This window comes from Hemicordylus capensis, chromosome 2 (genome assembly GCF_027244095.1).
Source record: "Hemicordylus capensis ecotype Gifberg chromosome 2, rHemCap1.1.pri, whole genome shotgun sequence".
In the NCBI taxonomy this organism is placed as follows: Eukaryota; Metazoa; Chordata; class Lepidosauria; order Squamata; family Cordylidae; genus Hemicordylus; species Hemicordylus capensis.
The window spans coordinates 156,199,481-156,213,064 of NC_069658.1; the positions used below are offsets into that span (position 1 = coordinate 156,199,481).

The window sequence follows — 13,584 nt, forward strand, 5'->3', positions numbered from 1 at the left end:
ACTCATATAATAAAACCCTAAGGTACCTGCGTCCGTGTCTCTTGCGGGAGTTCTGCGCATGCGTGGCGCACACGTAAAGGCGTCCGGCGAGGAGGCGGCGGGGGAAGCTGGGTGAGGTGGGGAAGCCGGGCGAGGTGGGCCCGGCCGGAGCCGCGTTGGGTTCTGGCCCCGGTCGGAGCCGGGGGTGGCGGCGGGTGGTGGGCCCGGCTGGAGCCGGGGGCGGCGGTGGGTGTTGGGCCCGGCCGGAGCCGCGGGCAACTCTTCTAGCACCCGTTAATGTGACGGGCCTAATGTCGACTAGTGTTGCATAAAACAGCCCACTTTGCAACCAACTTCCCAGTCAATGAAGTCTGTGCAGTTGCAACATTTTTAGCAAGGCGGCTTTCACTTCCTTGTTCCTGAGACTGTATATTATGGGATTGAACATCGGGGTGACAATGCTATAGAAGAGAGCGACTATTTTGTCCATAGCTGGTGAGTGACTAGACTTAGGTCTCATGTACATAAACATGGCGCTGCCATAGAAAATAACCACAACACTCATATGGGAGGCGCATGTAGAGAAAGCTTTGTAACGACCTTCTGCAGATTGGATTTTCAAGATGGCATTCAGGATGCGGATGTAAGTCATCATGATAAAGGAGATGGGAGTTAGCAAAGTGAAAATGCATCCCACTGAAGTCACCTTCTCAACAATTTCGTGTTGGCACAAGCCAGTTTCAGCAGTGCTGGCATTTCACAGAAAAAGTGGTCGATTTGATTGGGCCCACAGAATGGCAGCTGCCAGGTGAGGGCAGAATGTGCCACGGGCAACAAAAGGCCACAAGTCCAGGATGCCATGGCTAATTTCATACATACTCTTTTGTTCATGAGGAATGTGTAGTGCAGTGGGTGGCATATTGCTACATACCTGTCATATGCCATGATTTCAAGGAGAATGCATTCTGTAGTAGCCAAGCTCAGAAAAACATGCATCTGGATGGCACAACTAACCAAAGAGATGGTTTGCCTTGGACTCTGGAGGTTGGCCAGCATCTGGGGGACTGTGCTGGAAGTGTAGCAAATGTTTACACAGGCGAGGTGGCTGAGGAAGTAATACATGGGAGTGTGGAGTCGGGAGTCCAGCCAGATGAGCATCAGTATGGTTGTGTTACCTACAAGAGTGATGGTGTAAGCAGCAGAAAATAATCCAGAGAATATGAGATGGATCTTGAGGCTCCTGGAGAAACCAAGCAGGAAGAATTCAGTCACAGAAGTTTGGTTCTTCATAGTGTCTTTCCAGCCTCATTTCTGTGCAAAAGGAAGAGACAGATTTTGATGAAGGAATGAAAAGTACTGGTTGTCCCCTATCCCCACCAAAATACCATGCAGAGAGTGTTGGTGTAGTATTTAACTGCTACTGTTTCACAAGCATTCACAAGGTATTGATGCTGTGCAAGCTGGTCAATGGAAAAAGCGAGCAGGTGCTGCTGGTCAGTGGCAATTCTGTAGTAAGTTGTAACCTCCTTCACCTGTAACATCAACAGTGCAAAGAATGCTGCAGAATAATTGAACTAATTGGTTTATTGTGGCATCAGTTTTCCTAGACAAAAGCTGACTCCAAACAACATTGATCCTATTCCTTCCTGGTAACAAAGACCTTTTTCAAAACAGAAAACAGATGAAGCCAGGGCCGTTCCCAGGAGGTGATTTTACTTTGGAAGGGCTGGTGTGCGTTCACACATCCTCCAGATTTACACTGAAGTCCCTGCAAGCTATCTGGGAGCACTCCATAGACAATTCAAGTTTTTCATTGCACATTGGAGCTTAGTCCGATTTATGTCCATGGTAAACAATTCCACTTTTTGCATCATCATTTTATCCCAAACTTGCAGTATTTCCCCATTGTAAGTGCCGCTTTACCACTTTATCCTGTGATAAAGCGTGCAGTCTGGGAAAGCTCCAGTTCAACTATGGAACAGCCCATATCCCGGGACCGCAGCTTTAGAACGTGAGAAATATTAACTGAAAACGAGCTAGAGACAGATGATAATTTGTAAGAGCTTAAAGGAAAAGCTGCCATCCTTACTGAGTGGAGAAAGCCCTTTTTGGACATGCATAGACTCTCTCTGCAGACATGTGGACGTCAGGGACATTTACAGTAGGCATGATCCTGTTTCTTCCATCCACACAGTTTCCATCATAACATGCAGCCAGGACTACAGAAAATCCTACCCATTCCTGCTCATCCCTGGTTATCTGTCCCCAGCACCTGATATTCCAAGATATACTGCCTCTGTACATGGAGTTTTCAGTTATATTGAGAGACCCTTCACGAATTTGTCTGATCTTTAAAAAAAAAAAAAAAAAGGATCAAAGCAGGTGGCCAGAACCAGACCACTTACAATCCCCTTAGAGACAGTGGATCCTGCAAGTTAATTTGGTTGACAGTGTGAAGGAATACACCCCTTTATCTGTCTTGAACATTTTTAAATAACTTAACCATTGCTGTTATTCCAGATACAGAAAAAACAAATGCTATTTGTTAGTTATGTATGGTTTATTAGCATCAACATTGGTAACACTAAGCAAACAAGCACATACTTTTTATAAGAAGTACATGAGGAACCTGTGATTAGAGATGTGGCTGGAGGGATGGCAGAATTCAACCATATTGGAAAGATAAAATTTAGAGGCATTAAGCCAAGGCATACGGATAATTTAACCAAGGAATAATGCTAAACATTTGTTATTCCAAATAAAGGAGGAGTTTTTTGAGTGCAGTCTTAAGCATACCAGCCAACATCCAGATTCTTGAAGCGCTGATGCTGCAAATGCTGCTCTGGTGCTACAAGGGAGAGATGATTTCCATCTATCTCCCCTTACCTCTGCAGCCTGCTGTGACTTCTGAATGTATGTCTCGGAGGGCTGCATGCCATATTTTCAGGAGTCACCATCAGCATCAGAGAGTAGCGGAGAGCAACAAAAATTTATCCTTCCCCATAGACCATCGCTGCACCAGAACTTCACTAGTCTAGATATTGGCCACGGTCTTAGGAGCAAGCCCCATTGAAGTCAGTAGGTTCTACTTCTGAAGAAAAATATGTAGGATTGGGTTCTCATGAAACAAACGAAAATAAACAACCTTTTATTAAAGTGATAAAGACACTTCCATGTTGATAAAAATAATTATTTTGTAAGATAAATAGATAGGATCTATAAACATTGAAAACTACATAAAAACAACCCCTTATGAACAGCAGCCCTGGGTGCCTACCACCCACCCCACATTTGTGCCCCTAGGTGCTCCACAATAGGGGATAATGGGCTCGTTCAGGTCCCATTTTTCCTTTTTCCTTATTTTCCCTATGAGAAAAATAATTAAAAATATTTCAAATATTCATTAAAAAAATCATAGGGGTGTCCGATTGCTTCTGGTGTTGGGTGGTTGTTGGCACCCATGGGTGCTCCATGATAGGGAATAATGGGCTGGTTTGGGCCCCATTATACCCTATGAGAGAAAAATAAAAATAAATTTCAAAAATTCATAAAAAATTGTATGAGTGTCCGATTGCTTTGGGGTTTGGGTGGCAGGTATCCATTGGTGCCAGCTACCACCCCAACCACTTTTGGAGTTTTTAACCAGTTCAAACCAGTTCAAAATGGTTCAAATTTGAACCAAACCGGGGGGGTTCGAGCAAAACCAAAACCAAACCATCCCCTCCTGGTTCGAACCTGGTTCAAATTCAAACCAAACTGGGCAAACTGGTTTTGTGCACATCCCTAGAGATATGTAGCAGATTCTGGTTTGGAAAGTGTTTGAACAGCATATCACAATTACATACCAGCCTCCAAATATTAAATACTATTGCATGCCACCCATCAAATACTGGAAAATATGAACCATCAGACAAAATATAATGGCTGATATGGTGCACAACATTTTGGTCTTGCTGTGAACTGCATCAGGGCTGCTGTGAATGTGTAAGGCAGCCCTCATGTTGTTAGGATGAGTGGTTGTATAAGCAGTGCTGCCCATGGAGGAAATGTGGCAGCCTGCTTGGACAACCACTTGTCATCAAGAGCACTAAGGATGCCTTACGCATTCTCAGCTTCCCTGACACAGTTCAGAGCTTCTCTGAGATGCTGTGCATCGTGTCAGTCCATACCAATTGTCAGAAAATCCTTTTGGTATATTATGCTCAATTAAAGACTTGCCTCATTCCCTCATGCTCCAAAATCTCAGAAAATTCCATGTGTTTTGTCTGTGGTCTTAAGAGTCACATTATTCAGGCAATATAGACCTGGAATGGTATTCTTTGATGCTGTTAGTTCCAGCTTTACCATTCACTTGGAGCTAGAATGCTGGCAGTGGCAGAATGGTGGATCTAAGATTTGTCTCTTCGCTATAAGGAAAGACCACATCACTCCTGTTTTGAAAGAGCTACACTGGCTGCTGATAAGTTTCCGGGCAAAATACAAGGTGCTGGTTATAACTTATAAAGTTCTAAACAGCTTAGGTCCTGGATATTTAAGAGAACATCTTCTTCGTCATAAACCCCACCGTCTATTGAGATCATCAGGAGAGGTCCATCTGCAGTTGCTAACGGCTCGTCTGGTGGCTACTCGGGAACGAGCCTTCTCAGCTGCTGCCCCGGCGCTTTGGAATGCGCTCCCTGCTGAAATAAGAGCCTCTCCATCTCTGACCATTTTAAAATATCTTTAAAGACACATTTGTTCAACTAGGCTTTTAATTAAATTCCATTGTAATAGTTTTAACATTGTTTTAAAATATTGTTTTAAAGTTTTAAATTTGTTGTAATTTCTTAACTTTTTATTATTTATTTTAAGCAATGTTTTAATTTCTCTGTTGTCAGTTATCTGTTTTAATTCATGTTTTAACTTTTCTGTTTTTTTGTTGTAAACTGCCCAGAGACATAAGTTTTGGGAAGTATACAAATATGTTAAATTAAATAAATAAATAAATAAATAAATAAATAAATAAATGAAATGCACATATGCAATCCATGATGCAATTGAAGCCAGCTTTCAATTGAAGCTACTGTTACACTTACACGTTGCAAGTAAACATCTGGCAACCAATACCACCCACAAAGAATGACACAATTGGAGGGGCCTTTGAAGATGATCTTGTTCAGCTCCCTGCTACATGAAAGATATCCACAGCTATCCACAGAAAAATATCCTTGACAGATGGGCACCACCTTCTCCTTAAACTCTCCAGCAAAGGGAAGGAAACCCTGGAATCTGATTCTAATTATAGGAATAAGGGATCAAATTTTAATTACAGGGATTTTTCTATGTAGAAATTGAGTGCCGGCAGACATGATATGCATTCCAACAGAGCCATAGGACTCTGTGCGGAGCTTCAGCAATGCTGAAAAATAAACCCCAGCATGTTTTAAACAGGGGTCTTTGGAAGCAGTGTTTTGGAAGCCATATGGGGGCTTTGCTGGCCCCTTTTTCTTGTTGTCACCATGCTCTCCCCTCTGTCAACAATCTTGTTTGTTTTTGGTGCTGGACAGGAGGGAGAGCACAGTGACAGTAGAGTCAGTGGTTAGTGAAACTGGAGGTAGCACATCTTGCCTGATATAGCAAGCAGTGGCACATGTTAGGGATGTGCAAACTGGCAAGAATTTGAGTTGGTTCACCATCAAACCTCACTCCCCACTTACCCTCGAGCCAAACCAGACTCGGTTTGGCTCGAACTCAAGGCAATCCCCACCCCCCAACTGGCAGATCAAGGAGTTTTAATAGACCACCTTTTTTAAAACTTGCATGTTAGCTTTATACTTACCTTACAGTCAGTTTCTATGGTATACTCAGAGGTGCACCTAGGTCATTTTGGAGCCTGGGCCGAAAGGCCTTTGGAGGCCCCCGCCATTGCAAATTAAGCATCATCGTGCTCCACTGGGTGACCACACCACCCGGGATAGACTTATCTCCAGTTATTTTAGTAGTATTTTCAGTACCTTGATCTATGCTGAGGAGGACTTTTAAAAATTTATTTGGTGTTATTGTTTGCAATAGAAGTTTGATTGTCTTCTCTTTTACATTTGTTTTAACCTCATGCTGGTCGCTGACCGAAATAAAGAGATTGATTGATTGATTGACTAAAGAGGATTTGGGGGCCCCAGGCTCTGGACTTCAGCCCCAAAGTCCGGGGGTAAGAGCGCCTCTGGGTATACTCACAGGAACAAAGCCTTGAACAAAAGAATAATTTCCCCCCGGATTTTGTTTTTATTTCTAAATGTATCTTTATCTACATCTACATCAATTTTAGAAGAATGGCAGCAGCTGATAACAAAATTTGTATGGGCTCATAAACCTCTGAGAGTATCTACAGAAATGTTATATAATCCACTGGACAAGGGAGGCTAGGCATTACTATGCATTAAAAAATATTATCAAGCAGCCCTGTTAACTCAGACCCTATTTTGGTGCTCTAGAGATACTGTAGGTCAGTGCAACTAGAACAATATGAGCTACCATATGAAGTTCATTAAGGGCTATATCATGGCATTATGCAAAGCACTATTTAGCAATAGCGAAAGTTAATGTTCACATGTCTACCATCTTTAAATTGAGATGGATGACATCATCACAAACAGTTGTTGAGCTGTCCCTATGTGTCCCCTGTCCCTGCAGCAAATTTGGTTCAAGTCATTTAGGCAGTTTACAAGTTATCCCACTTGCTCCTCAAACATTCATGCGTCCTCCATCTTGAATTAGGATAGATGATTTCATTACAAACTACACCTATGGGTCCCTCCCTACAACAAATTTGGTTCAAATTGATTAGGGTTACAAGTTAGCCCACTTGCACATCAAATATTCACCCATCTGCCATCTTGAATTGGGATAGATGACATCATCACAAACTATGCGGTTGAAGTGTCTCTATGTGTCCCTACGACTGTAGCAAATTTGGTTCAAATTTGTTAGGTGGTTCATAGGTTAGCCCAGTTATGCCTCAAATGTTCATGCATCTGCCATCTTGAATTGGGGTGGATGACATCATCACAAATTATGCCTTTGAGCCATCCCTGTGTGTCACTCACTACAACTGTAGTGACACATACAGTTTTCTTGAAATGGCATTTAAACCCTTTCCCTCACAATACTCATACCACCACTCTCACAAGAGCCCCACAGCCAAAACAGTCTTGCACTAGAACAATTAGTGGTAACAGGGTGGCGGCAGCAGTGGTGGTGGTGGTGGAGAGGGGCACTATTATTCTGTTACTCCGGGAAGGGACCATGACGACTTCCTTGGAGGGAATATGCATATGAGGTCAGACAAAAGATCTTGGGAGTAGTAGAGGTACATACCTGCTGTCAAAATCCATGTGCTTTTGTTTACAAACAAATGCACGTGGCTGGAAGATGACATCATAGTGACCTCACAGGTGGTGGCGCGTGCAGCTGTCAAAATACGCTGACATCACCAGAAATACATCACCAGATATGCGTCAGTGGAAATACGTCAGCAGAAATGGTCAGAGGAGCCCCCCCATGTGGCCAGAAAGGGTCAGAAGTAGGGGTATGCCCTCACCCCAGAAGTTTCCCCCCACCTTCCACTCCTACCCCTAGAATATGTCCAGACATGTCACGAAGGTGGGCTTGTGACCCCTCTATGAACACGCCTAACCACCCTGGACCAATGGGAACAGGTTTCAGACCCCGGAAAGGTCCAAGTGCGCAGGCGTGATAATGGTCAGGTGGCCATCTTGTGTAATTTTATTGGCTGAAATGGGGTCAAGTGACCACTCTACGAACAGGACTAGGGGCTGTGTGTTTAGAGGGAAACCATTTTACAGCTGTACAGAAACGATGGTTGATGCTAGGACTCCACTGCACCCCACTGACCCATTATTGCCACAGACACCCACGAAGATTAGGCCTACGCAACTGCGGAGTCTGTCCTTCCCTCCTACTGGTATGAAAACCCACTACATGACTGACCTTATTGTTGGTGAGGTTCCAGAAACTAACTTTGTAGCAGAGCCAATGGATGAGGATAGTAAACTAGGATGTGGTTGCGGTCGCTGTAACACCAACCTTGTAACCCCCATGGAAACTGAAGATGGAGAGCCTCCAGCTACTGCCTCCAAAATGGGAAACATGTGTTCATCAGATTCTGAAACAGAAGTGTCTGTGAAACAAAAGCGGCGTAGGAAGAAGAAAAAATGGGTGAAGAGCAGACCGCAATTTACATGGTGCGATGAGTATTGCTGTGATAGCTCATGTGGAGAGTATACTTATTCAGATGAGTGTTGCTGCGAATCTTACTTTTCATCCAGGCCAAGGGTATCCTATTGTGAGTATAAGTGCTGCAGGTCGAGCGAAGACTGGTCATCTTGTGATTGCCTGACCAAGCCCCGGCAACCCAAGGGCCACTTACTGTGGGGCTGTGTGCTTTACTTCATCATCTGAATGTGGGGGGGAGGAGGAAGCCATGGACGGCATTGTGCTTACAAAGCCTGAAGAACCAGACCCCGTTGCGGAAACCGACAAGCTGGTGAGTTGGAAGGGATTTAATCTACCTTGCTTTGTTTGCCTGTGTTTTTACCTATCAGTATTAAAATATTCACCTCTTTTGTGCAGGTACGGGCCTTTGAGAACATGCACCTCGGGGATGTCAACGTGTCCTGCATTTCCTGTGCGTGTACTGATGGTGACCAATAAAAGAAAATTGTTTTAAATGTGTGTGTTCATACCTGTGTTAAACAGAACCATGGCAGGTCCCGAAGAAATCCTAAAGAAAATATATTACACCCCTGGGAGAGTGGGGAGTTTTGGAGGTGTAAACCCGCTATTTCAAGAGGCCAGGCAGCACAGTAAAGAGCTGAGTAAAAGGCATGTTGAGGCTTGGCTTTCAGAGCAGGATGCTTACACTCTACAAAGACCTGCAAGGATTCATTTTAAAAGAAACAAGACTGTTGTTTCAGGGGTGGATGCACAATGGCAGGCAGATTTAGTGGACATGCAACAGTATTGTAAATACAACAATGGCTACAAGTCCATTTTGACAGTGGTGGATATTCTATCTAGATATGCCTGGGCTGTACCTCTAAAAGATAAAACAGGGAGGGAAGTGGCCGGTGCTTTTAAGGCTATTTTCAGAGAAGGCCGAGAGCCTGGCAAGCTCCAGACAGATAGAGGGAGGGAATTTTTAAACAAGCCTGTAGGGGCACTGTTAAAGGAGCAAGGTATTCACCACTTTGTCACCAACAATGATGTCAAAGCAGCCCTTGTGGAGAGACTGAACCGAACCTTAAAAACACGCATGTGGAGGTATTTTACTGCTCACAACACATTCCGGTATATTGATGTCCTGCCTCAGCTCCTAAAGAGCTATAACCACAGCTTTCACAGAACCATACAGTGCAGGCCGGTAGATGTCACAACCAGCAATGACCTTTCTGTTTGGAGAAGAGTCTATGGCCACAGTAGCCATAAAAAAGCCAAGTCTCCAGTGTTAAGAAAAGGAGATCACATCAGGATTTCTAAAATTAAAGGGGTTTTTGAGAAAGGTTATGAACAGAACTACACCACAAAATTGTTTATAGTGGACCGTGTCATCAGAAAAGCTTAAAGGCCGGTCTATCTGCTAAAAGACTACATGGGTGAGCCAGTTCTTGGGAGCTTCTATCTTGAAGAATTACAGAAAGTTGCAGTGAGGACAAACTGTACAGGGTTGAAAAAATTCTAGCTACAAAAGGCCGTGGTAAAGTAAAACGACATTTAGTGAAGTGGGCAGGGTGGCCTGAGAAGTTCAATATTTTGGTGCCTGCTTCAGAACTCCGCAATGGGTGATAGGGGTTTTTACATTACACTCCCTAGTAATGCCAGCAAGAAGGCATTTCCACAGAACACTAGCTCAGCCTTCACCATCCAACCAGCCAGGCCACTGGATCTTCCTGGGGAGTGATAAGTGGGGCTCTTGGATATACAGTACCCATGCACTTGGGACACCATCTCGGCAGATACCCCCTTTCAATATAGCAAGGGGTTAAAGAAATGGACCTTCTACTTACAAAAGGGGTATTACTCCTGCATTGCAGATTTGCTGCACGATATGAATGAAATCATAAGCATGTAGAATGCTCTAGAGGGGGCATCCCTACTTTATGATGCTGTTACTAGAAATATTCAGTTTATGAGTCCTAACAATGCATTCACCTTTTCTGCCAGGGCGGAATTAGCACACATATTAGGGATCCTTCCTGACACACACCCAAAAGCATTGTCTTACCCATTAAGAATAGCTGGTGGGGGTCAAAACTCTGTTTGTTCATGATACTCCCAGCAAAGGATTCCCTTTCCCTGCTGACATAACAGGGGGGTTCAACGCTCTATTTGTTTATACAGACATTGTAGAGTATTAGATCATGGGAGATCACCATGTCCCCCTTTTGCAAATTATTAGTGTGAAGGGACTGAACGGTGAGTGTGTTAACATTGTGTATGACAAGCCACATTACATCACTGTGAGCAAGCACCATATTGACACAATCACGGTCCAGATAAAGTCAGACCAGGACAAATGTGTGCCATTCCGTTTTGGCAAGGTGATTGTGGAGCTGCACTTTCGCCCTAGGAGAGGACTACAACTTTAAGGGAAAATAAAAATGCCAATTCTGAAAAGTTACGGCGACCCTGCCCTTTACAAGAGCTATTACAGGGCCCAGGCTGGAAGTGCCCCTCCTGGCTCCATGGGGCCCCCAGTCAGGTATGGGGCAGGAATTGGTGGTATAGTTCCGATCCTTTTCAAGAAAGCTGTCCCTCTTTTGATACGGGGTCTGGAAATACTTAAGCCACACATCAAAACAGCAGCACGAGGGGTTGCTAAAGATGTAGTGGGGCATGCCTCCCAGGCTGTTCTGATGGATCAGGCCTCTTCCTCACAAGGGGGGTCAGGACTGAAGTATATCAAAAGAAAATGAAAAGCATCACGGGTGCAGCTATCAGGGACTCCCCAGCCTCTTAAAAGAAAAGGGTGAGCCTGAAAAGGTCTCAGAAGCGTCAAAGGCGTCCTACGGGGAAGAGGAAACGTGCTCCCAGTGACATCTTTTAAGTCATAATGGTTTTTATACAGTGCAGCTCCGAAGAATGCATGAAATTGGAACTGGACCTTTTCCAAATTGCACCGACACAAACAAGTATTGAGAGAAGCGTATATGTTGAGGTGCCACTGCTTACTGCACTGACAGACACAGCACCTCTGGACTTTTTCATTGCTGGGGCTGGAGATTTTTACCGGGATTTGAACAACACACTTTTATATGTGTGTTGTAAAATTGTCAAGGAGGATGGAACCAACTTGGCACAGGATTCTGCTGTGGGGCTAATGAACTACCCAATTGCCGCCATGTTTAGCCAGGTGGACATGACCCTGGGAGACTGTCTTGTCAGTCAGAGCAGTAGCACCTACCCCTACAGGGCTTTCATTGAAGCGATGATGAATTACAGTGAGGCCACTTTATCTACACAATTTTCAGCTGGCTTATTTTATAAGGACACCCCAGGGTTCCATGAGATAATGGCGTTAGATGGAGCAAACAATGGGTTTGTTGACAGAGCCTCCTTTACATCTGAAAGTCGGAAGGTGGACCTATTTTGACACCTCACACAGATCTTATGTTTCAAGAAAAACTGCTTTTAAACTGCGTAGATGTGAAAATTAAACTAACCTGTAACAAGGACACATTCTGTCTGATGGCAGGTGGAGCTAACCCCCGCTACAGGCTACAAATCTTGTCATGTGTTAATAATCAGGGGTCTGACCCCCTATTAATGAGCAGGGGTCTGTCTTCTAGATGCTTGCCAGTGACCTGTACCAGTCCCATATACTCACAGACATAATTACATGCTGTGAATCTGGCTGGTAATGTTTCATGGGGACTGGGGTACTATCCATATAGAGGCAAGCAAAGTTAATGTCATAATGCTTGAAATTAAAAGGGTTTTTGGTATATGACCCACTAAATGCATCATTATCCACAAAACCGATGATGACAGTTTTTGGCAACTGTCCTAAATACAAATTCTCCTGATTGCAAACACGACTTCCAGCAGGAATACTGAAAACTTTCATACTCACACGGTCCACCGGGTATTTTGCATTGGCTGTGAACAATGCCTCAGCATGTGCTAACCGCACAGCGGGGTTCATGGTCATTATTAATAAAATGATCCACAGAGTAAATAAAAGCTATACATAAATAAAACAAAAGAGTCAAAACATTTTTTCTTTCTTTCACCTACCCTTACTCTTTTCTTTTCTCTTCAACCTATTTAGCCATATGGGGGCAGATTCAGATACTTCTGTAGAAAAATAAAGTCGGGATGGGGGGTGGATAGAATTAGTCAGAGGTTTCCACATGATGAGTTCATTTTCAAGGTTAGTTTTTTTAAAAAATTAAGATCTATTTTACCCTCTAGAGCACTCTCAGCCATATTCTGCAACCCACCATGGGTATTTGTCAGGTCCACTGTGAACAACATAGGTTCTGTATTAATCAAAGCTTATTGAATTTTTGAATGAGATATTACAGGGTGGGGGAAGCCCCTGTTCTTACCTATATTATCATCACATCTCTGGCCTATGCTGGCTACAATAAAAAATATACAGATAGTCTTACTCAGAAAATCCTTCAAACTGTGCTTATATAGTTTTTATTTTCATTTTAAAATGTATTTTACCAGGTACTGTGTTTCTAACTGCCTGAGTTGTAAGAACATCCTCCTTTGGGATGAGATATGGGTCCAAAGCCTTTGAGAGTGAAAAAATGGCTCTCCCAGCCTGACGGTGTTGAACAGGCCCTTCTGCAGAACATCAAATATAGATCAGACATGTATTCATCTTCATAACATTTTCAAAAATCTAAAAAGAGAGAGAGTAGAATATATTCATACCATTATCTTCAGAGATCTCGAGGGCTCTCAATTCTTCATCCATAATGCTCATCATCTTTGGTGGAACCTTCTTTCTTTTTTTCTTTCTTTGTTGCTTTCCTTTCCTTTCTTTCTTTCTTTCTTTTTTTTTTTGGTGAGTGCTGTTGAATATACAAAAAAAAAAAAAAAAAAAAAAGGGAAAAAAATTCCGGCAGGGACATGTTCAGACTTATCCTCCCCAACCAGAACCCTAAACAGCAGCCAATGGAGTACCATCAAATTTATGCTCTGGCTAGGGAATGTATAGAACAGGCCTGTCGAAAAACAAAACCAGAGGGAATAGGCCCCTTGCTACTTAAAATGGAGGCCGACCTAAGCCCCTGCATGGCCTCTCTACACCCTAACAGCTTGATAGATATTGAGAACTTTTTCACATGCATGATGGCTGCAGAATTTGCAGAAGGAAAAATCAATAAGGGTAGACTTTTAACAATCTTTCTCTTTGGTGGATTGCTTACAAAACAGCTATGAAGGTCCTGGGTGAACCAGCAAATCAAGGACAGGATGACCCTTTTTATTACAGATTACATTGTGAGGACTGGGTGGATTAAACATGTGCTCTGGATGAGTGTATTTAATTTAAGCAATTTACATGATTGTGAGTTGTGCATACATGACCCTATT

At 43.4% G+C, this 13,584-nt stretch overlaps 1 pseudogene; it reads right to left on the reverse strand.

The window, feature by feature from the left end:
* Nucleotides 1–295: 295 nt before the first annotated feature.
* On the reverse strand, nucleotides 296–13,034 carry LOC128345740 (olfactory receptor 2A5-like; annotated as a pseudogene).
* Between the last annotated feature and the right edge of the window lie 550 nt (nucleotides 13,035–13,584).